Here is a 24,303-nt window from a genome sequence, read left to right as displayed (position 1 = left end):
ACAGTGCCGCTCATGTGCCATGGTGAGTGGCAGAGAGAACTGAGGAGGGTGATAATGTGTGGGTATGATCCTCCTCACCAGTCCTCTGTCCCAATAGCAATCATGGTTGTTTGCATAACCTTATAGAATTGTATTCTATGTGGCACATGTACACACACATCTACCTTCCTGTCTCCCTCCCTTACCTGGGGGGGGGGCAATCACCTTCTCCGATCTCTGTTGGCTTAAAAACATTCAAGAGAGATCTCCAGGTATCAAGAGACCATCTTCTAATAATTAGCTCCTTTCAGCAACCATCCTAGGCTATTAACCAGCAATCTGCCTAATAAAGGAAATGATGCCCATATCAATTTCTATATTGTCTCTTGAAAAACAAAGAATAGCTAAAAAAATGACCACATACATGCTGTTATGTTAATATGGTGGCTCCAGTGCACACATGAAGCTTTGTAGTGAACAGGGGCTGCTCATTAGCTTCATTTTGTGGAATGATATATTTGGACCATTCCTTTGTGCATGAAGGGCACTCTTCATCATTGAAGGTAATAGGACAGTGCTTGTCAAATGGAGCGTCATGTGCATATCTGTGCCCTGCAGAAAGCTGATATATGGTATTAAGTGGAAGACTCTGTTTGTTTTTAAAGTAGCAAGGGGGTTGTTTCTTAATTCTTATTATTAAACCCACTATGCTCTTTAAGACATTCACTGGATTTTTATCCAGTTGCACTGATGTCTCTAGACCCAGCAATGGCATGATTCAGATTCCCATGATGTGCCATGCTTACAATGCTAAGAGAAAATATTATCAGTATAACTTTATTGATGTGGTAGGTATTTTTCTGCCTCTAGTTCCGAAGATGTACTGAACATTCATGTAACAACAGAGCACTGTCAGAACATTAAACTAATGATTATTGTTCAGCACACGCCTGGTAGAAAAGTAAAGTTCTGTGATATCACCCAAGAGCATGAAGCTTAGAGTGCTGTCTGGTGTCGACAACCCTCTGAACAGTTACTGCATGGATATGCATTGCAGAGTGCTATTCCTTCACTATTCCAACAGGTGGGATGTCTAAAGGGATGTTTGACCATCCAACAGCAGTAACCATTTGAAATTTGAAATCCATTTGAAGGAGACAGCGCGGTGTAGTGGTCAGAGTGCTGGACTAAGACTGGGGAGACCTGAGTTCAAATCCCCATTCAGCCACGATACTAGCTGGGTTACTCTGGGCCAGTCACTTCTCTCTCTCAGCCTAACCTACTTCACAGGGTTGTTGTGACGAGAAACTCAAGTATGTAGTACAGTGCTCTGGGCTCCTTGGAGGAAGAGCGGGATATAAATGTAAAAAATAATAAATAAATAAATGCAAGATATTTGCTTTAAAAGACATACTCTCTGAAGCCTGCCCATGGCCATCCAATTCCAGAGGCTGAGGCTGAACCTTGCAGAGCCCATTTAATTAATATTGCTTGCTGTGGCCTAATTCTCTTTTCAACATGTGGCTGTCACTTGCCTGTCATCACAGCTGATTTACAATAGGGTTTAATTAAATCCTACGTACATTATTCAGCATTCTCCAAAGGCAGCACCAAAGCGTCCAAGGGTATTTAAAACGTTGCCTGCTGAGACATATCATCTCCTCCTAAATAAATATGACAGTGATCAAACTTTGGCTAATTACAGCGACTTCATTATTTGTTTGTATGTTTTAATATTTAATTGCTTTCGTGTTCATCCAATTATGAAGCAACAGCAAATAGAAATTAACTTTTTATCAGCATGTTCCCAGCCCAGCTAATCAGCACTTCAAAGGCCAAGCACAATAGGAGGTCATCCAACCTGAGAGAGCTTTACGACTCTACTGAATGGATCTCCTAGGAGAAACTCTGGTAGAACGGTGCTCTCCAGATTGTTCCCAGTTCCCACCCATGCTCCCTTTGATGCTGCCCCTCATAAGCTCACTTGGGGTAGCTGTGCCACATAACAGTAAATAGTTTCTGTAGTTAGCAACTTGATTCATACGGGGTCTTTTAGCTGCAGACTACTGCAGCATATTATCTCAAAGTAGCTAAATTTAAAGGGCTCTAATCTAGCAATATTTTTTTCACATTACAATAGGATGCAGATATCCCAAGCATTGTGCCAACCAAGAGCTACATACAAAATAAAATAAATCTAGTGGTTCAAAGCAGCAGGTGTGAGCTTTGGGCCTGAAAGATAGCAGAGGCTGGCATCTTCTCCTCATTCCAATGGTATGTGCAATCCCCTCCTCTCCATAAGCACCCCAAACCCCACCCCTGACTCTACCTACCGTGAATATGGAATAGGAAACAATGGAGATTTAAGACAACCAGTGAATGAGGGGTGCTTGTCAGGTGATGCCATGAAAGAGTAAAGGTGTAGAAACAGGGCAGACTAATGGACTAAACATTGAAACACTTTGTAAGTTACTAGGAGTCTTAACTATGTTTACTGAGTAATTTTTGTTGTTGTTTAAGAATCAGAATTGGATGGTGGTTCACTGCACTCTTGTCTTTCAGAGGGAGTGTTTCAGTGACTTTCACGTAGTAGCACACAGACGCGTAACTACAGGGGGGCAGGCAGGGCACGTGCTCTGGGCGCCACTTTGGTGGGTCACGTGGGGGGCGCCAAAAAGTGCCATGACCCCCCCATCCCAGCCGCACGCCCGCCAGCTCGCGGCGCCGCCGCTACCTGGGCCCTGGCCAGCGGGCGGCCCGACGGAGTCGTCGTGTGCACCCTGGGATGGCTTGTGGGGAGTGAGCGTGCAGCGCGGCAGTGGTGGGCGGTGGCGGATCGCCGAGTACAGAGCGACACCAAGGCCTGCCGTCTGGCCTGGCGTCGCTCGCTTCCCAACTCCCCACAAGCCATCCCAGGGGGCACACGACGACTCCGTCGGGCCGCCCGCTGGCCAGGGCGCAGGTATAGGGTTAGGATGGGGGGGCGGGGGGGGCGCAATTTCAGAGGCAGAGCTTGCCCTGGGCGCCGTTTTCCCCAGTTACACCTCTGGTAGCACATAATGTGCACATATGTGCATACACATTACAAAGACTAGTTGCCTGCATGTGGTCCCTCAAAGAAACAGGCTGAACTTTAGGTCTGTATAGAGCTAGTAAACATGGTGTGTACCCTGCTTGAGATTGTCCTACCAACAATTGAATACTAGAGATGTAGGAATAGCATTTTTCCCTCAAAAGCACAGAGGTAGCTCACTAATGAAGTGGGGTAAGCCGATGGCCTCAGGCAGTACCTGTGCCTTGGGACAGCAAGTGTGGGCATCCTGCCTCTAACACCTGTGGGCATTGCCTCACCTGCCTGCTGCTCCCCATGCCACCCACTGCCTCCCTCTTCTCACTCTGGTCAAAACTCCATCCATCCCTGCCTACTGAAAAACTACAGCAGCACAAGAAGGGAGGGCAGCACCTTGTGTGCCGCCTTCTGATGCCACTGTAGCTTCTCAGCACACTTTTCAACACATCCTACTGTGCTGAAAAGCTGCAGTAGTGCGAGAAGGGAGCCAGGGCATGGCCAGTGTAAAGGGAGTAGCCAGTGGCGGCATGGCGCTGCCTTAGGAGGTGTCAACGCTTAAGCCAGCATTGAGTGATACATGGTTTTTTTAAATATGGGCATGGGAAAGGAAACAGACTTTGGTTCTTTTTCCAAAGAAGAGGTTTTTTGAAGCTTAAAAATCTTACACACTGTCACCAGCAGTATTTGGTCCATAATGTTAATCCACAACCATCCTTTCTTTCTCGATTGCCAACTGGATAGCCAGGTCTGATTTGGCCCAGGAGGATTTGGCCCAGGAGATGCCCGTTGCAGGTTGCTATATAACTTTTTCTTTCTCTCTTTCTTTGTATTTTTGGTGGAAGAATTTTATTGAAATCATCAGGTTCGAGAAATTCACATAGATTTAGCAGGAAAGTACTGTGAGCAAAAATAACCAGAATCATGAATCCTTCCTACAAAGTCCATATAAAGGTTTGAGTCACATATAATGACAACCACACATTTTCTTCTGGGGAGGAATAAAAATATCACATTGGAACCTACTGTTAGTGTCAGCAGTGAGAATATTGCAATTCCTAATTGCAATCAGTGTTCCCTCTAACAGGGATTCCCATATGTTGTTGACTACAACTCCCAGAATCCCCAGCTGCAATGGCTTTTACTTGGGGATTATGGGAGTTGTAGTCAACAACATCTGGGAATCCCTGTTAGAGGGAACACTGATTGCAATGCACTCCTGATGCTGTGGGGGCTTTTCATAGGGCACTCTCAAACTGTCTTTCTGAGCCATGGCTGACTTGGCCTGGTTCCAGGTGCTCCTTGAGTAGCCAGTGTCACCCCAGGTCATTTGTAGCTGTGGAAGGTATAACTGAACTGAACATTATAAAATGGCCACTCCCAATATTTAGGAGTATTCATTGAGTCAGTTTGATCATCAGCTTTTTGTGGGTATGTGAAAGTGTCCTGAGGTCATAATCACATATACACAATATATTCTCCAGTAAATCTTTTATCTGATAATCAAAGCAAAATAGTTATTGTCCCCATTACAGTATTTAAAGAGAAAGATTTACCAATCTGATTGTTGGGTAAAAAATGGCTTTTAAGTGTGTAGGGAGGGGGGCGCGGCAGTTAGGGAAAAGAAGTAGGAGGAAGAAAATATTACCGCAATGTTATTTCGTCACTCTAATTACCAATAATGGCACCTACTGGCATGCCCAACCACAGTCAATTCATTTTAAAGGCTATATAATAATGTTTAGGATAAGGAATTAATTTTATAGCCACTGAAGCTGATTTACTTGTACTGTAATTTAGATTTATTACAAATTAAATTCCCCCAAGTCGAGTGTTTGACTTGAAGAAGCTCTGCTTTAATAAAAGGGAAAGTGCCCTGCTAGAAATGGGAGATTACCTACAATACACAGAGAATGCCAATGAGGAGAAGATGTATTGAGGGTGCTCTCTAAACCCCAGTGTATCAGTGAGCATCTCCCCACCCCCACAGACGTTCTTGCTGTGGGCTATGCACATGACATTCAAGAGTGGTAAATTGATGCTCTCTTCTTCTACCTTCCTTTCTTCCACACATATAATATGCTGCCTTCTCCCATTTCTTGGCCTTTTCCTATGAGGATAGTTATCTCAGAAACTGTCTCCAAAAAGGGAAGGGAAAGAAGCCAGTGGAACAAGTGAGAAACGGAGAAGAGTGGGGAAGCAAATTTTAGTTGGTCTTCTCATTCATCCTGAGTACAGGGGGTATGCATACATCTTTTTCTCCTTTCCTTCCCACCTGCCCTATGAAGCCAGAGGAAGCAAAGAGGACACAGAGCACGAAAACCATTGTTAGCAAAGAGACCTACTACCATCTACAGATGAGACCCGGAAATATAGATCAGCACATGAAGCTCAAACCGAGGGTGGGGTCAGCAATGTGTGGTCCAAGGCTACACCCAAGATGTGTTTACCTAACCAACACAGAGGTACACAGAGTGCTGCTAGTTGTTCTGAGTGGGAAAGTCTCAAAAGTCTACCTGGATGTGGTCAAGATCATGTGTTGCCAGTCTCTGCATTAGGATATTCCCACCAAGATGTAATTCTGCTGGGGGGTCAGGAGAACCTTTGAGCAAGTATTTTGTTGCAGCAGGTGTGTGTACAATGCCTGTACTGTGCACTATCACACACTAGCATACAAATAGTGACCACTATCCAGACTAACAAGTACAAATACTCATGCTGTGATGCTGCATGTATGCTATGGGGCAGCCTTCATCAATCTCCCCTTTCTGTTGAAGCTCCTTGTGTCTTCCTGCATGACCCTCAGGGACATTTTTGGGGAACCACAGTCAGCTTCAGAGGGAAGGGGAGATTGCTAGGAATTGTCCTTTCCTCGTAGCACAAGCACCGTGTCACTACACAAGAACTTTGTTAGTCTGGATGTCGACCAGTGTGTATGTATAGATCAGCATACAGTATTCAAATGTTATGCTAGCTGGGCTGAGCATCTACCCAGGTACATATCTGTGTAGATACAATACTACACAGTAAATATTACATCTAAATTGGTCTTGAGTGTGTGCACGCACATGTGTGTAGAAGGGATCCACTATTTAACAAATATACTCAGCTTCCCAAAGTATGTCTTTAAAAGGGCAAAGTAGGTTCCTCAGTCTTGGAATGAACACAAACGAATGAACGAATGAATGAATGAATGAACGAACACACACACACACACACACACACACACACCCCTCATATGTTGGTCTGGGAACTTGGCATGAAAGGGGTCAAGGAATGGTATACAAGGTGGAGAAAAGCACTGATATAAAACCTAAAAATGCTTAAGACTGGCTGGAGTCAGATCCTGAGGGGAAGAGGGTTTGTGATCTAGCATGAGGGCTTCCTGACTATAATATTCCTGACAGGTCTGCTATCCTTCTAGGATTTCAGATGATACTGCACTGACAGAGCAAGTTAAGTGAAATCCAGCTGTGTCGCAACTTTTAAAAAAATGGATATCCCTGCGGCTAACTTAACCACCCATGAAAATCATGAACAGAAGCATTGGGGTGTAATGTTTCTGTGAGGAATCAGTGACAGTACCTAAATCTGAACAGAAAATCTACATAGCATCAGAGCACTTGCAGGCAGGTTATCTGTAAATGGAATATATGAAGATAGGAAAAGGATTTAGACTACCAAACAAAGGGTTCCCTCTTGTCAGTGCAATACAAATTTCAGAATCCAGTGACAGCAATACAGCAATCAAAGGAGACGAGCTTCTATTTTGGAAAACAAAGGCTGAAAAAGATGTGCCCGAACTCATCAGGGCCTCAAGCTCCACACAAGGACAGCAAACATGCTGATTTCTACCCTGATTCAGAGAGTGGGAATGAACATTAGTGGATGCCAAATGGTGGGTAATTCACATAAGTTTTTTTTTTTTTTTTTTTTTAACCTCAAGGAGGCCAGGTCTCTCAGTGGTTTGTATAGAGCTAAGTAGGATCTCTGTGTTAAGAGACAGGATACCTTTGATTACTAGACGCTTAAACTACAGGAAATGGCTACCATGATAATACTAGCAATTGTATAGCACTGTTTGAATGTACAAAACACTTCACATGTATTGTCTTGAGATCATCTTTACAAGAATAATGTAAAGTAAATATTATTTCCATATTGTTAACCCATGGGGTGCTGGGTTCTGTTGATTCTGTGGTGTTCTGAGTGTAGATTTTCTGCTGGCATATGAGAGTGGATTCTTGTTTTTCACTGAAAATCTCATATACCAGTACACCACGGGCTTGTGGGTATGGGGGTGGTTGGCACCCCATGTGCACTACACAACCCCTCACTCTGGGCAACCCCAGTGCAATTATGGGGCTGCTGAAACCTAAACCTCCATTATTCCCTATGGGAGAAATCTTAGACACGTAAACTTCATCCAATCACAAAAGATCAGTCCTTTGCCCAATTTCTTTGAAATAATTCTGGAAGTTTCCTTGCCCCCATTGGGCACTATCACCCACCACACTCCGCTCTCGGTCATCCCTTTCCCCTTGATTTGAAGCGATACATTTGCTGGAATCTCCATTATTCCCTATAGGAAAATTCTTAAAGATGTGTAAACTTATAAAATTCACAAAAAATCAGCCCTTTGCCTAATTCCTTTGAAATTTGGGTGGTAGCTTCCACCCATTGGACACTACCACCACCACCCACTCTTTTTGCCCTGGGACCCTTTTAAAAAATCCAATCAATTCGGATTCGGAAAATTCGGCTACAAAACAAAACAGGGCTGATTCGGAATCAGAAAATTTGGGTACAAAACAAAATGGGGGTGTTTCGATTCGGATACAAATCGAAACAAGAAAATTCCAAAATGCACACCCCTAGTCCATGCCCAATTTGGGCTTCCTGAATTGTAGCTGCCTACCTGTAACTGGTCAGCTGGGTTAAGGAGCAGGCATTTTCGAGGAAGTTTTGTGCTCGAGCAAGCTTTATTGGTTGGAATATTTTGAGTGCTTTGTTATCTCATGTCCTGCTATTATAATAGGGCCTGCTGTAGGTATTTGGTGGGGGGCTTAGCACATGAGCACTGTAGGCCCCCTCCTCCATGAGTGGGTAGTTTCCTAGGTGGGGAGGGCTTGGTGGTGCTAATAGCTGCTCCTCCCATTCTCTCATCTGTCAATGGGCTTCCTCCCAGATTTCCCTGTACCATCACAAGGCCATAAAGGAAATCTATTTCTGAATGAAGAGGGCTGGAGGAAGTGATGACAGAGCAACTCACTTGGCTGAATGAATCACTCTTTCATAGTCTCTTCTAAGTGTCCTCCCCATTTACAGATGTATCTTGGGTCCACAGGTCTTCTTGAGCCTTGATCAACTTTATCCAGGATACTGCAAGGTCATTCACATGACCTTAGCTACTAGGGCTGGTGGGGAAGGCAGGATCTTACCTGACTCAACACTCCAATCCTCGCAATGCCATGCACCCACACGATGGACTTGCGAATGCTCCTGGAGAAAGAAGGATGGGGGGGACCCAGGCTGCGACATATGAGATCTCACAATGTGAGGAGCACAGTGTATTGGGAAATTCCCCACTGCCAGGCCTCTCCTTCCACTAGATTCAATTGAAGCTCTGGCTGCTGGCAGCCTGAGCTTTTACAGAACCAGGCGGTGAGGTAGGAGGGCATGGCCACACCCTTCTATCTCATTTTTAGCTGGGGTACAAAATCCAGGCTTCCTGGCAAAGGAGCACCAGGATTGGACCTGATCCTGGCGGTTCCCATGACCAGCCCTACACAGGCTAGTACTGCCCTACCCAGGTAGGGCTGGTTGTGAGAACAACCTCTGCCTTTCCCAGAACTTCTGTTCTAATGGAGCTGAAACTTCTGTTCTAATGGAGCCAACAATATATGCATAGTGTAATGTTTGAGTTACCCCATGGGGGTAACTCAATGTCAAAGGGGTCTAGACCACACACAGGAAACAGACAGCAAAGATGCACAGGACTCATGGGTTACTCTTTAACAAAAATTCACTTTTATTAGTGGCCCATCAGCCCACATAATTGCCATAAAGAAAAACACCAGACTTCCCTTAACTTCAGGGTCCATTCTGCAGTCCCCTCCAGTCCTTTGGGATGTTCCACTTCACACCCAGCAGGAAGGGAAAAAATACTTGATTCATCATTCTGTAGAGACTACCTGTAGCCCATGGCTCGTCTCTTGCGTGAAGCATGCCTGCTTGCCCCGAATCTGGCTCCAATTGCCCTCTGCAGCTCCCAGTGTTGGACCTCCTCCAGAACCGGCCAACAAGAGATTCCTGGCTTTACAAAGGTTACACTTCTTAAGGAGCCTCTCACCCCTATTGGTGGATTGGCCTATAGGGCTTCACCTAGCTATTTTCCCTCCAGGTAAACTCTAAGTGTGTATACTAACTCAACTGCTACTGGTTCAAAAGTGATTCCTTGGCTAGATCTTTGCAAGCCCCAAAGCGCTGACCCCAAACCACTCTGGAAGCTGTCACACATAGGTCCTGAAGTTGCACATCTCTCAGCGGTCTAGCATTCAATGACGCACAGCTGAATGTGTGGATTGCTTCAGTTTTCAAGAATTGTGTTTGAACTGATTTCAGCTGATATTAAAGCTCTGTTTGTGGCCTTTCATCTGTGTTGGCTGTTTCAGACATGCAAGACATCCAGCAATCAACATATATCTGTGAACTCAACTTACGTTATGCTTCCACCAAGATTTAATGAGAGAGAAGATTTTACGAGTGAGGTAGAATCCCCAGAGAAATGGCACATGAGTTAAAGTGCATTTTTGTCTCTTTTGGTTGGTAAGGCTGAAAAACATGACAGCAATATATATATGAAAATCAGTATATATATGAAAAAATCAGGGATGGGGAGTTGAACTCTCATTCCAATTGTATGAATGACTGTGATTCCCTCCACTGAGACAATTTTGCTTTCAACCAACTATCCTCAGTCCATGAAGCCTTGTCCCACTTGAGCACCAGCCCTTTCCGAGTGTAAAAATGTCCTTTTCTCACCAGCACTGAGCTGCATGGCTTGGAATTCCTTGATTTGCCAGAGAGACCAGGTTGCTGTTCAGCAGGACAAGAAGTACCTCTATGGCAAGGATGCTTAAGCAACAGGTGAGCTGCCAATGAAGCTTGAGTGAACTTACACTCAACCGCTGGGCAGAAGGAGGTGTTGCACCAGCAAATCTAGTCAGCAAGTTAAAAGGCTTTATAGCTCCCCTTGCTGCCTCACCCCTTCCTAAAGCCTCAGTGTAGTATCCTGATTTGACCTGTATTCAGATTCATGAATCAAGCAGGGCTCAGAGGTGGAAGGCTTTCTCTGTTGCCAAACAATATGGTGTTTCTTCTGGTCTGGACTTCTGCTTGGACTTGGCACTGTTTCTGTTCATGGGGTTCCAGAGGGATTATGGAGGGTCTGGGATGGTGGTATATGACCAGCTGGTGTGCACTGGGTCCCTTAATGTTCTAGGTGGAGTGTCTTCTGGAGTAAGGGTATCAGGGTGTCCACTGAGGTACACTGAGTCCTTTTGGTTCCACTACTTGCAGCCTGTGGTGAGGTCCTCCTCTTCATCTGAGGAGGTCTCATCCAGTTCCAGTTTTGTGCTGGTCCTGACAACAAGTATTACCAACCTATTTCTGTCTGATGCATTTGCAAGCTAATCTCTCACCCTCGTCTTCAACTGGCAAGTCATCATTTTAAGTCCTGGTCTGACCATCCTTCATTTTTTCTGTATCACAACACAAACTTCCAATGCTTCTCCTTCAAGTGTTTACACATCCTTTCCTTGTGTTTCAGCGTAATTGTCATTGTCATCAGTTCCAACCCTTCACTGACGGATCTTCACATGATTCGATCTCCTTTACCTTCATTCTGTATCTTCAGTTTGAAGTAGTTGTACAACTTGTGCTTCAAACAAAGCAAAATCCCATGCCTGCAGTATATTGCATGATAGCCTTTCCAAGTGAATCTTTCTCTGTCACTGCCACTAAGAACCATTTAATACAGACAAATGTACTTTTCAAGTTCCTCACCTGAGTTGCCTTCAGACTGAAGACAGAGGAATTGTACATCCTAGATATTTCATGCAACCTTTTCCCTGTTGTAACTTTCTTTCATCACTTATAAGAATCAATTTCAATACAGTTCATCCGAATAGTCTTGAGAACAGGAAAAACATCTGGATGATATGAAATTGGAAATTATAGGTCTTTTTATCTCTATTACCAAGACTGGATAGCAATAAAGTATTTACATAATCACTCACACTAAGATTATTAGGGCAAAGTTTCAATTGATGAAAAGGAAGCCCCTAAACCTCAATAAGTTGTGCATGATTCTTGGGAAGGAACTGCTGTAGTGAATTAGTGTTTTATGCCATTTACAAACTTTTCCTGAAGTATCTGAAGCTGGCCCATATGAGATACAAGAAAGAGAGCAAAATGGGGCATTGGCCTGAAAGCTCCTTACTACTCAGATTTCAGAAATGGTTCCTTGAAAGTCTTTTAACAATCCACTGCTGTTTCTGAAATCATGCATGCAAGATTTCATTTAGAGTAGATAAACTAGTTTTTTAAAGAGAGAAATGGACATCTGAAATGTTACAGCATGTAGTTCCCACTTCAAAAGCTGAGATGTGGATTCTGCAATAATATGCATGATGATCAGTAGTTTCTGGGCCCTCTACATTTCCTGTTACTTCCCCGCTGCACCATTAGGTGGTAGTTGTATTTAAAAAAAACCCAGATCATTGATAGCCCTCATGTTTGGCTTTTTTTTTGGAGAAAAACTTAAGAACATGGGCCAGGATTTAAAGAATTGCCAGTTACTTCTCCACACACAAGTGAGCTTAGGAAAACTGCTTTTGAAACCAAAGGAAATTGCAGTTTGCAAACCAAAGCATTTTGCAATAGTCAGTCAGTCACTTTATTTCAGTCATTGACCAGAAACAGAATCGTAAACAAGAGAGTGGCGCTTACACACAATATAACAGCATTTAGCCACTGAATTAGTAAACTTAGAATTAAAATTAGACAATAAGACATTTAGACAGAATTCATCTGGATGTCCAGGATATGTCTTCAGCCAAGGTAAAATAAGATTTATACGAATATCCTTGTGGAGGTACAGTTTGCAATATAGCATGATGTTAGGGCCAGCTTTTCAAAGGAAACAAAGCTCCTATGGGGCAGCTCTTAAGTAGTCTTTGAATCCTTGCCATGGTCATGGCCATCATGAATTTTAAAAACTCTCCTGAAAATGATTTTCTCCCAATATGTTACTTGACAGACTTCTGTCTTCTGAGCAATGTAGTTTGACACATCTCAAAAGTTTTTTAAAATGTTTTTGTAATAGTGGGCAGAGGAGGGACTTGGATCAAGGCTATCCATAGGGTTTATTGGTGCACTAAACAATATAATGGTGGGTTCAGGTGTGTATGTTGGAGAAATTGATTAGGGAAAGGAGGAGACGCAAAACTATTTGTTCCTGTTTTGTTTCCAATGCCTAGAAGAGCCTGGATTTCAGATTCTACCCACCCCTCCCCTGCCGCACCATCATAAGCTACAAGTGTCAGTCACTCATAGTAACGCTTCTTTTCAGACCAAAGCCTGATGGTTTGCATTTTAATCACCCTTCTAGAAACTGCTTTTCTGCATGCGGTTTCACCCTTGGGCACAAAAGCCTGTTGGACAACTGAATAGCTTGACTGTATAACACTTTGAAAAGGAAGAGAAAGAAGTGGGGAGGGGCTGCGTATGCGTAGACTGGTGGTGGGAGCCTGCTGTAAGCCCCTTTGGAAATTCTATTGAGCCTATGGAAGAAGCGATACTTCACTCATGCTTCCCCTACCACAGGAAAGGGAAGGCCTTTTGCCATGTGCCTTGTTCAATTATATTCATTACATTGTCCCAACAGCAGGTAATGGGGACCATTGCAAGCGACAATTTAAAATTGTTGGGATGGCGCGTAGTGGGTTTTTGCAACGCTGGCTTCAGAGGAGCAAAACTGACTTTGAGGACATTACTATTCACAAACATGGAAAGAGGAATCTGCATTGCCCTGTCAGATCAAGCAGGGTCCCTTTCCCAATCTTGTACCACAGAAAACTTTGATGCCACTTCACACCACATTGTTGCCAAGAGACACCAGGGGACCAGAGTGGCATCAGATGGCAAATTATTTGCTTCCTCGAAGTGCCACACTGAGAAAGCCGTTCGAAAAGCGCCATGTCATCTGTATCTCTTTAAAAGAGATTTCCTAATCATGGCAGAGTTTCCTCGCCTCAGCCTCAAAACTATTTTCAATTGAGATAATTCAGTTCAAACAAAACAAAATAACCACCTGCGCATGTGGCTGGGAGTCCCGTCCCCCCCACCGCCCATCTTCCCATATAAAAATCTATAGCAGCAGAGCTGAGTAAGAGAACTTGATGAGAAATTCATATGCCAGCCTTCCCACCATTGTAATTTCATTCTGTCTTTGTAATTGTCTGATATTACATTGTTCCCTGCCGGAAGATTAATTAGCTAGTCTTACCCTCCAACATACCATCCCTCTGAAACCCTCAAGGAAGCTGGCGTGATGCCAAGTCTGGCGTATTTGCTATGCAGGCTGGCAGCTGCTCCTCTTCTCCCTTAACAACAGTTGCTGTGCCAACTGACCCCCTTTTCCCCTCCCTCCCACATTGCTCCCCAACCTTACACCAAAGAGATAGCTAAGTTTTAATGCCATAGGCTGGGTGGGGGTGGAGGGAAACGGAAAATAATAAAACTGCACACAACCCGAAAGTCTGATTGGCATAATTACTCACACTCATTAAGTATGGCTGCACTGCATATGCAAATTGAGCGAGTCAAGTGCACGAGGCGCGTCAAGCTGCTGGAGCACCAATAATGCCTTTCAGATTCCTCAGTCCTGACTAGCGTTGTTGGGAAGAATGCGAACGAGATGGCATCTTGCAGGGATGGTGTGCCGGACTGACAGAAAACAGCCTTTGCATTCAAGCTCTCAAGACCTATGACGTTTAACAGAGAGAGATCCTTGAAAAGGGAAGGCAAGGAAGGAAGAAACATCAGAGAGAAAGAAAAGAAAATGGGGCAGGGGGAGTGGAAGGTGGCAAGGCATGGGGAACATGACCAGCCATTTTGGATTTAAAGGAAACTGTGGGGCAAAGAACAGGGAAGACACCAACCTGCCTAGACATGCATCCTCATCCTCTATCCATCATACACCATCTAATTTTTTCTCTCTCCCCCTTCCGACAGGTCACCCTCCTTCACAATCAAGACATGGTCTTTTGCAACTACTATTAACTAAGACAATGGCATTTTGCATACATTCTAAAACCGCCTATTGTGTACTCACTTGGCAAAGAGCCCGATCCAGCACTGAATATCTCAGCATGCCGGGCAGTATATTTTCCGCTTTTGTTTAGCTCTGTCTTTGTTTTTGGCAAAGGGTTTTTGTTTTGTTTTGTTTTAAAATTAGCTTCTTTCCGCCTCCATTATTTCTGCATTTTCAATTTAATAACAAGAGACAATTGTTTTAATTTGGCGGGTGCCAAACAAATATGTTTAACCAAAAAAGGTGAAGAGAGGATTTCTTTTTGAAGTGGAACTGGTCTTTTTTGTTTGTTTGTTTCCAATCCAATCACTAGACAAAGGTGTATGTCTTTTTTTGGCTTTATCAATTTATATTTATGTCTGTGTTTACAATCTATCAGAAACCCCTCCCCCATGACTCCAATCATACCGTGCTGATGAATGAATTGTTGCTATATTTTTTAATGCGGGGGAAGGAGGGAAATTATAAGCTTAATGAAAAGGAAAAACCACCACATGCAAGGGTTCTAACACACTTAGTAAAACAATGTAATTAAACTGCAGGCGATTCATTACCTCAGAAGATTGGATGCCTTTGCTGAGGTTCTTCAAGTGGCTATTCTTGTCTCTTAAGCCTCCATATTGGTCAGGTTTTAAAAAGTTCACTGTTTTGTCAGAGTGCAGTGGTGCCAGGGAGAAATGCCAGCTTCCCCTTGCCACTAGATTTCCAGATGGGATCCTTGCTGTGGGCAAAGTAGTATGGGGATTTTTACAATACAGGAGGCACTGCTTCTGACAGCAGGTCATTCTTAAAAAGAGAGAAGAGAAGAAAGGTGGGGCAGGGTCCCTGCAATACCCATTCTAACATCTAGTACAAATATTGTGGACTTGATTACAGTTTTAGCTTGTTTCTGCAAGATGCGACATCCCATTCAGTTGCAACAGCCAAACTCCCAGACAGCAAACACTGCTTTATTAGCCAGGAAACAATGCGTGCTTGTGTTTTTCCAACCTGGCAATCAAAGAAGGCTGCATAACAACATTTTGTCTTCCCCTCACACATATCAATGCGCAAACTCTGAGAGACAGCAGAGTTTCTGTGGCACAGACTGGACACTAGGGTGTGATCAAATGTTTTTTAACCATATGATAGGAGGACTGCAGGAAGTGATCTAATATTATCATGGGGTCTAATTAAGCTCTGCCAAGATTAACACTGAAGCTCTGATAGCAGACTGAAGCTGAAACATACCACTGTCTCTGCCGGGTGTCTCCCGCCCACTTACCCCCTCCCCCTCCTTCACATCTTTGTGTACTACATGAACATGAATTAAACTCTGATGAATGTGGTATTAATTAATTACATGAAGATGCGCATGGTAGGGGAAAGGGGAGTTTGGTGCTATGCAAATGAGCCAAGGATGAATGGCTGTAAATTTGTTTTATGCTGTGCTGTTTTCCCTTTTCTCTTTGCCCACAAGGTTGAGTGACAAAATGGTGTGTTAATAAGTCAGCATGCCTAACCTACCGGCGCCATGCACAAGCATCCAGGAGATTTACAGCCATCTGTCTCGTTGCGTCAAGATGTGAGTTGGGAACAGGAGCACTCAAAGGAAGAACAAGGAGCTCTTGCAGGCAGTACACTGTGCCACCATTTTCTTGTATTCAAAAGGATAGCTAAGAGATCAGTGCTGCATCTTCCAAAATGGCTGTTCCAAAAGGGTGTGCACTCAGAGCACATCTGTGTTCATTTCCAGAAGGACCCAACTCCCCATGAAGAAATGATGGCATATTACCAAAAATGGAGGTTGTTTCCTTTGATGCTACTAGATAAATTCATTTTTAAGAAATAAAGAAGCAAACAACATATAGCCACATGCCATGTACCTCCTAAACTAACATGCCTGTTCCTCAGCACTGATCACCACAGAACATTTTACATAATTATGGGAACAACTGTGTTAATCATAATGGTCTTGTGATGTCCAACCATATGACTGGTGCACAGAGGTGCATCTAGGTAATTTTGGAGCCTGGACCTAAAGACCTTTGGAGGGCCCTTTCTCTGCAAATTAAGCATCATCATGCTTGGCTGGGCAACCACACCACCTAGGACAGACTAAAGAGGATTTGGGGGCCCCCAGGGGCTGTCGCGGCCCTGGTCTTCGGCCCGGAAGTCCAGGAGTAAGAGTGTTTCTGCTGGTGCAAAAGAAATGATCACAGTGACTGGAAGTGCTTGACTTCCAGTGCATAATTCTAAGGAAAATATCGGTAACAACAATAATAATGTGATATCAACCACATAACCAGTGTGAAGCAAATGATCACATTGACTGGAAGTGCTTGGCTTATACAGTCCTGCATGATTGAGAAAGAACAGCAATGGGCATAAATTCAGCCTTTTGTCAGACTCTGGTGTGTACATTCAGCTTTTCTGTATATGCATGTATTTGAATGCAGTGATCTGAATCAACAGCTATCTGAATCAACACATCTACACTCTGCTCCATTCACTCAGTTCCCATGTCCCCTATAGCAGAAAGCCATTGAGCTTCGTGAAAGGTAAAGGCAAAGTGTGCTGTCGAGTCAGTGTTGACTACTGGTGACCACAAAGCCCTGTGGTTGTCTTTGGTGGAATACAGAAGGGGTTTACCATTGCCATCTCCTGCACAGTATGAGAGGATGCCTTTCAGCATCTTCCTATATCGCTGCTACTCAATATAGGCATTTCCCATAGTCTGGGAAACATACCGGCAACCTCTGGCTTGCTAGTCAAGTCATTTTCTCATTGCGCCATCAGGTGGCTTTTCATGAAAGACCATTGAGATAATATGTTGAAGACTCCCATGCTGCCTCTCACTGTAGTTTGGCAGCCTTCTACCAGTTGAGCACTCCTGGCAAAGTTGTCATCATTAAGTGCAATCTCCAGCCAGCTCTACTCATGGCACTCTGACATATAAGTAAGTAAGTCTCCGTGATATATAGCCAGCAATCATGATAAGGATTTCTAGACACAGTGGGTGGGTGGGGAGGTGGCCATCTTGGCCTTAGCCTACTAACACAGCAGTTGAAAGGAATTTCTAATCCTAAAGGGAAGATGAGATTACAGTGTGGAGCAACAGGGGATAGCAGCATAGAGAGATGCAGATTAAAAAGGGCTACAACCTCTTTTTTTTTTTTTAAACCCACCTGCTGTAATCAGCACCTAATGCAAGCTTAATTCACCAACTGATATTCTGGGAATTTTAGGATTCATTCACTTCCTAAGAAGCACATTGATCAAGTAGTCAAATATCATATAACTCAAAATAAAACTATAATGGTGTTACTTCACTGGTCCCATGAATTTTATTTTAATGGAGCAACACAATTACTTGCTTTGAATTTCCATATAAATCAAATATCCCCATAGTCTCCAGCTGGTTTCTGCTCCAAAGCCCTTCCCCTCTCACCAGACACTTAAATAGTGTCTGTCAGGGGCATAGCCAGGAGCGTAGCTATAATTGAGCAAAAGGGTTCAAAGAACATGGGCCCCCCAGATCCTAAGGGCCCTCCAGTTCCATCCCTCCCTATATTCTTCATTATTTCCCTCATTCTGGGGGGCCGCCAGAGAGAGGGATGAACACAGGCCCCCTCTCCTCTAGCTTCGCCCCTGGGCATAGCTATAATTGAGCAGATGGGTTCAAAGAACCTGGGCCCCCCAAGCTTCAGAAGGCCACCCAGTTCCACTCCTCCCTACTTCCTTCATCATCGCCCTCACTCTGCAGGGCCACCAGGGAGAGGAGCAAACAAGGGCCCCTTCTCCCCTAGCTACACCCTGGTGTCTGTCTTCATCTTTTATTCTTCTACTTACCAATTCTCTGGCTAGATGTCTCACAGGTGCCTATTCCTTTCTTTGGCAAATGACACAGGTTTGATTCACCAAGCAAGGGCCAGTTCCATATGTTACCATAGCCACAGGGAGGCTACTTGAAAGAACTTCCAGCAGGCGGCAGCTGCCAGAAATCTGAAGTAGGATGAAGTGGGCTGTGTCTAAAGCTCTACAACCAGCAGTACTATTGCCCTCTGTCTTTAAGTTATACAGACTGACTGCACTGCAACAGTTAATGTTCTTTTCAGCTTAGCAGCATGTTGGAGAAGGTAAGGTAAGTTGCCATTGTCAAGGTGTTGTATAGAGCTAAGCACTTGTATTGCTCTTCTGGTGAGGGAATCTAGTCTGTTACCATCAATGCCTCAGAATCAGCTAGCAGGGCCTCCTCTGACCTGGCATTGCAATGCTACATGGGACACTGTGAGGGGGAGGGGGAATGTTGTGGGCAGCAGTCACCAGTTGAACATTGTTGCTGCTGGTTCACCGACCATGAAATAAACTAACTTTTGCTGTCATAATAAAGGGAGGGGAGGGCCATCCAGTCAGCAGCTAATGGTTGCTGGCTGGGACGAATCCCCCCAGAGGCCAGGGCAGGCATAATCAAGAGGTCCTCCTGGAGTGCTGGGCCCTTGGCAGCTGCCCAAGGGTGACTTGTGCTGATGCCAGCTTTATATCTAGCTGGAGAAGAGCGAGACAAAAGAGTTACTGCCATTGCCAGCAGCAGTCTACACACAGGACTTAAAGTTCATCTGGTGATGGTGTTTGCCCCTTTAAAACTCCCAAAGGACTGGAAGGGGGTTCAGCTATAGCCCTCCTGTTCTACTGTAACCCCTTTCTTTTCATCCACACTCCTCATGGCAGCTGCAGATAACAGGACTCTAGTATCACCTCACAACAGGGGAGCTCACTGGAGCTTAGCCCTACACCATAGAAAATAAAGAAGGGGACGCCTTTAGGCACCGTACAGCTGGGCAACCGGCCTAGAGGATGTCTAGAAAACCTTCCTGGTCTGAGGACTGGCCCTGTCATTTTAGAAACTGAGCTCTGCTCCAACACAATGGCACTAAACATAAATACAGGCTCACTTTTAAATGACTGGTTAAGTTGACTGTGAGCTTGAAGGGATTATGATACTGAAATCCTTGAACCTGTGGGAACTGCCACTGAAAAGGATAAATACAAGTTACTGAACAGCAGGTAATAAAACATTGCATTTAACTCTCCTAATACCAGCCCTCGTTAATTAAACCTCACACACCCCTACTGTATGGCAAGTAACAATTAACTGCATTGTACAGATGGGCTGTGGGAGGCTCAGAGTGCTTAAGGTGACTTCCTGAAGGTTACACAGCAAGTCCATGAAGCACAGACCACCAAGGACTGCAGCCAAGCCTCTATGTTTCCAGACTTCTTGATTAATTGTGGCATTTCTTCCCCACAAGCCATTAGGAAAAAGGCCAGCGCTGAGTGGGTTAAAGGCAGCTTATCAAATTAGGCATTAAACTAAGTGGAGAGAAAGCGCTGATAAGAGTTTGTAGAAAACCATTCAAATTACAAGTGTGGGTTACAGTAATTGCTAAATTATAGTGTGGCTGCTTCATTGCACACAACCCTGACCTACCCCCCAACTTTAATAATATGCAGGGGCTGACTCTAGCAGACAAAACCCAGGGAGTCCTAAGTTATAGTTTGACACTCTTATTATTATGATTATTATGATTACTACAACTACATTAGCACCTAGAGGACCTCGCCAAGGACCATTGTGCTGGGAACAGTACAGTCACAAATAATAAAAATGTTAAATCTGACAATTTAAGTAGTCATGAGAGACAGTGAGGACTGGAGAACAGTAAGTAGAAGGTAGTTTGGCAGAGAGAACTAGTGCTACCTCGGCCTCCGAGGATGTAATGTGAGAGGCACAGAAAGTCTGGTTATGCTGATATCTGTGTTAAGACCAGATTTTAACGGAAGTGTCTTAGGGACAGTTCACATATTCCTTTCCATCATTTTATGGCTGCAACAGGAAGTAGTTTTGCACTTAGATTCTACATTTCCTCACATCACCGCAAACATAATGCTTTTCAATAGAGTCCACACATTTAGCTACCAAGCACCAAGTGTACAGCAGTCAGGCACAGAGACATGGAGTGGTGTAAACGCACATGTGAACAGCTAAAACACTGCACCAAGGACTTCCCAAGGGTTGCTCTGCTCAGCCCCAATAACAGAAGCATTCCCTAGACTTAAACTATGGCCAGTCCAGATAAGGCGATTCTGCAGCTTCACTGGGCAACTCATTCCACTTCTAAACTAAACTTAGGATAGCAATTGGGAAGTTGGACTGATGAGCATCCAAATGCACCATTCCCAAGTCAGCCCACCCTGAACCTCACCTGTCCCTACCAGTATCCATCCCATAGACTTGGGCAAAAGTAAGGACAGCCTGAATGAGCCATATTTAACAGCCCACAAAAGACTCTTGATTTTCTTATGTAACTGCTTCATCCACTGTCCTCCATCCACTCCTTCATCCATTGTCCTTCATCCACTGAAATAAAAATTACACCATTTGAGATCAGTCATGATGGCGAATTACATGTTTATCTGAAATGCCTATAATGTTATTTTAGTGCCCTAAACGAAGTGCTGACCATACAGTAATTGGACGGTATAGTCCTGCTGGAAGTGTTTCACTTTATATTGTCGGTTGTGGTAGGGGATTGAACATTTCATTGAGGCTGTTCTCACAAGCCACGTAGAGCGAGCTAATGCAGCCACGCAACTGCTCTCTTAACCTCATTTTTTTGGTTGTTTGCCAGCCCTGACTGCTTGCAACCAAGGCTGGGAGACTGCGGGGTCCCTGGCTGGCATCAGGAGAATCCTCTACACTCACACTGTGCATTAGGTGGGGTTGGGGTGGTGGGTGCCACTTCCTAACCCCAGACACTCCGTGCTGCTGGCAGCTACTGGCAATCGTGTGGGTGGGTGATTTGCCCACCTAGAAGGAGAAGAGTGATCATCTGTGGGGAGGTAAGTGCTAGCAGCCTTCCTCCCTGCTTTTCCTTGAGCCCTTCCTCACCAATTGTAAGAAAGGGCTCATTGTGTGACAAAGTTTTCCTTACTTAGAAAACTAGCACATCAGGGAGAAAGGGTCTAGGCCAGCCCTTTCCCTGACATACTAATGCTCTGTGAAATTGCTCGCCTCCTTTCTCTGCCCATTTCCTGGTAGTTGTCTCCCACACTTGTATGGTTTCTATCCAGGAAATGCAGGATTAAACTCAGCCACTCACTCTGGAAAACTGCAGCCAAAAGTGGCACTTACTGAAAAGCAAATAAAACCATGATTCTTTAAGTATGCACAAAAGACCCTGCAGCTAGCGTTGCTGGCTGCTGCCAGCACTGCTTTTGGCTAGAAGGAAACAAGCGAAGCTAAACAATGGAGTTGAACCAGGGCTATAAAACCAAGTTTTCTGACCAATACACAACAGTTAAAGCAGGGGCGTATCTAGGGTGGGGCAGGCAGGGGACGTGCCTCGGGCGCCACTTGAAGGGGGGCGCCATTTCTTAAAATTATTATTATTATTATTTTAAAGGCTGCCAAAAACAAAATGGCCACCGCGCATGCTCAGATGGCCTCTTTGAGACCCTAGGCCATACCAGGTTTCACAGAGACCATTTGAGCATGTGTGGTGGCCATTTTGTTTTCAGCTGCCATTTTTTAAAAAAAAAAAATTAAAAATGGCCACCACACATGCTTAAATGGTCCCTGTGAGGCCCTAGAGGCCAGGATGGGGGGGTAACCTTTGCAGAACCCCCCAGCCTTTAGAAGCCCCCCAAAGGGGCTACAGGTAATTTTTTTTTAAAAAATTAATATAATATGTCACTGTACACATATTCAGATATGTGACTTGTATGTGACCTTCAGACTTGTATTTTTCTGCTGATATTATGGTAAAGTTATCTGAAAGATGGGTGTCAGATGTTTGGTCAGGGGGCGCAATTTCAATGCTTCCCCTAGGCGCTATTTTCCTTAGATACGCCTCTGAGTGAAAGTAAGACTGTCCTATGATCTTTTGAATCTTCTTCTTTATAAGCTGTCAGTATGCCATCCTTTAAACTTTCTCACAACTTGAGTTTCTGGCTTCTTGAGTGCTCTTCAAATTTTCTCCATTTTATCTACATTTTCCCTAAAACACAATGGCTAATATAACCCCTCTGTTAGAGAGCTCAGGAGGATAGATTTCTTTATCTGCCCCAACTACAGTGGAAGTGCACAGGTAAGGGAGCATTGCAAATTAATATTGTCTGGAGACATGGGCCAAATTCAGATGTAGCATGAAACTGGAGGTTGGTGAAACCAAAGTTTCAATTCCAAACTGTAAATCTCACCACAGACTGTCCTAACGGGTCTGGTCGCCCTTTGGTACAAAGCCAAGATTGGGGTTCAAAGGCTTCACAATACTCAGGGGTGGGGTGGCTCATCATCCTGCGAGGTTGGGTACAGGTCTTGGACACAGCCTCTCTCTGGAGGCCACTGACTGACTGACTCCCTCTCTGCTTCTCCTCAAAATTGGTCATCCCCCTTTGATATAGGCTTGTGCACCCCTTACAGTTCCAGCTGTTCCTGAGTAAATCCCAGCCCCTCCTTATTACCCCCACCAGCCATTTGCTGGCTGCAGCTGCAGCTTCCCATGACCCTCCTGCTGCTGCTCCTCCTTCTTTCCCCCTTCCCGCTCCAGAAGTGTGTGGCTGATGTCACCAGGCAGCATCATGTTCGTTCTGGTCAGCCCGGGCCCTGTCTCAGCCGCTGACGGCCACCTGCTCCTTTCCTCGGCAGCCTCCCGATTGCTCTTTGGGCCACGAGGCGCCAGTGCCGTTTCTTTTCTCAGACCACCACCCACTCCTGGGGCTCCTCATGTCCCAGCGGGATCTATTGCACAGCCTATGGTAAGGTCGGCAGGCGGGCCTACCAGATGCACACTTTCATCCAACTGCAGCCTGCCGACCTCCAGTTCCAGGAGAGGGGAGCTCCTCCCTGCTGTTTGGCCACTGAGGCTGATCCCAGCAAGCTCCATTGCCAGAATGTGAGCAAAGCATCAGCACTCCAGTGGAGCATCCATGATTTGCCACGATCTTGAAGGGGGCGATCTAAGCGCGGTTCTGAATTTTTGGAGTGCTCCACCCACTCTTATTTGTTTATTTATTTATTTATTTATTATTTGATTTCTATACCGCCCTTCCCAAAATGGCTCAGGGTTACATAGAGTTGCATGTTGCTCTGTGTACACAGTTACACAGAGAAATAATAAATAAATAAGATGCTCTTGGCATGAAAAGGACATTTAAATCCCACAAAAGCATAATTTGGGGGTGGGGTCTGGGCGGGCACAGGGGTACTATTTCCCTGTTACTCAGGAAAGGGACGGGAACATGAAGGCTTCCTAGCAGGGGATATGTATATGAGGGAGGGCAAAGGATCCTGGCAAGTCTGTCCCACCATCACCTAGGATGCTCTTGCAAGGGATCACCCCCATCAAAGCAGTCCTTGCAAAACAAAACAAACTCCTACTCCACTGGCAGCTTGCTGCTGCTGGGCTCACCCTCTCATGAGAGGGCCAGTCTACTTGGGAGGACCATGTGGCTGAAACCCCTAGGTCTCTCTTCGGACTGCATGCTCACAAGTTGAACTAACTCAACAAAGCGCCCCCACTTGTGTGGGGCCCCCAACTCTCCATTGTAAAAAATGGAAAAAAATGCGGCAAACCCCAACCCCACCACTTATGAAGCCTTGCATGCACCCAAAGGAGATTTTGGTGCTCCATGTGCGTGGCCGCGTGCATCGGGTGTGTGGATGGATCTTAAAACCCATTCAAAATTCCCAGGTTCAGTTCGGCATTGTGCTCTATGCAGATCTGCCAGTGTGAGAATCACAGGAGAGGAGAGCCCTGATTTCCAGCAACCCCAAGAGAATGTGGTGATTGTTTCGGGACACAAGCAAGGGTGCACATGGGCAGATGGGTTGGCAAGC

General features: G+C 44.8%; 1 protein-coding gene across 1 annotated transcript in view; it reads right to left on the bottom strand.

The window, feature by feature from the left end:
* The window catches only part of TNRC6C (trinucleotide repeat containing adaptor 6C), an 814,117-nt gene extending 795,792 nt beyond the window's left edge, over positions 1-18,325 (bottom strand). The window contains exons 1-3 of the mRNA XM_053303814.1: positions 18,255-18,325; positions 14,978-15,209; positions 13,891-14,094 (exon numbers count right to left, since the gene is read on the bottom strand). The gene's annotated coding sequence lies outside the window, so the exon portion shown is untranslated. The remainder of the gene's footprint in view (positions 1-13,890; positions 14,095-14,977; positions 15,210-18,254) is intronic.
* Positions 18,326-24,303: the final 5,978 nt, after the last annotated feature.

This window comes from Hemicordylus capensis, chromosome 2, assembly GCF_027244095.1.
Source record: "Hemicordylus capensis ecotype Gifberg chromosome 2, rHemCap1.1.pri, whole genome shotgun sequence".
NCBI classification, from domain to species: Eukaryota; Metazoa; Chordata; class Lepidosauria; order Squamata; family Cordylidae; genus Hemicordylus; species Hemicordylus capensis.
Note: the sequence above shows the minus strand (reverse complement) of the source record. Positions and strands in the feature narration are given on the sequence as shown.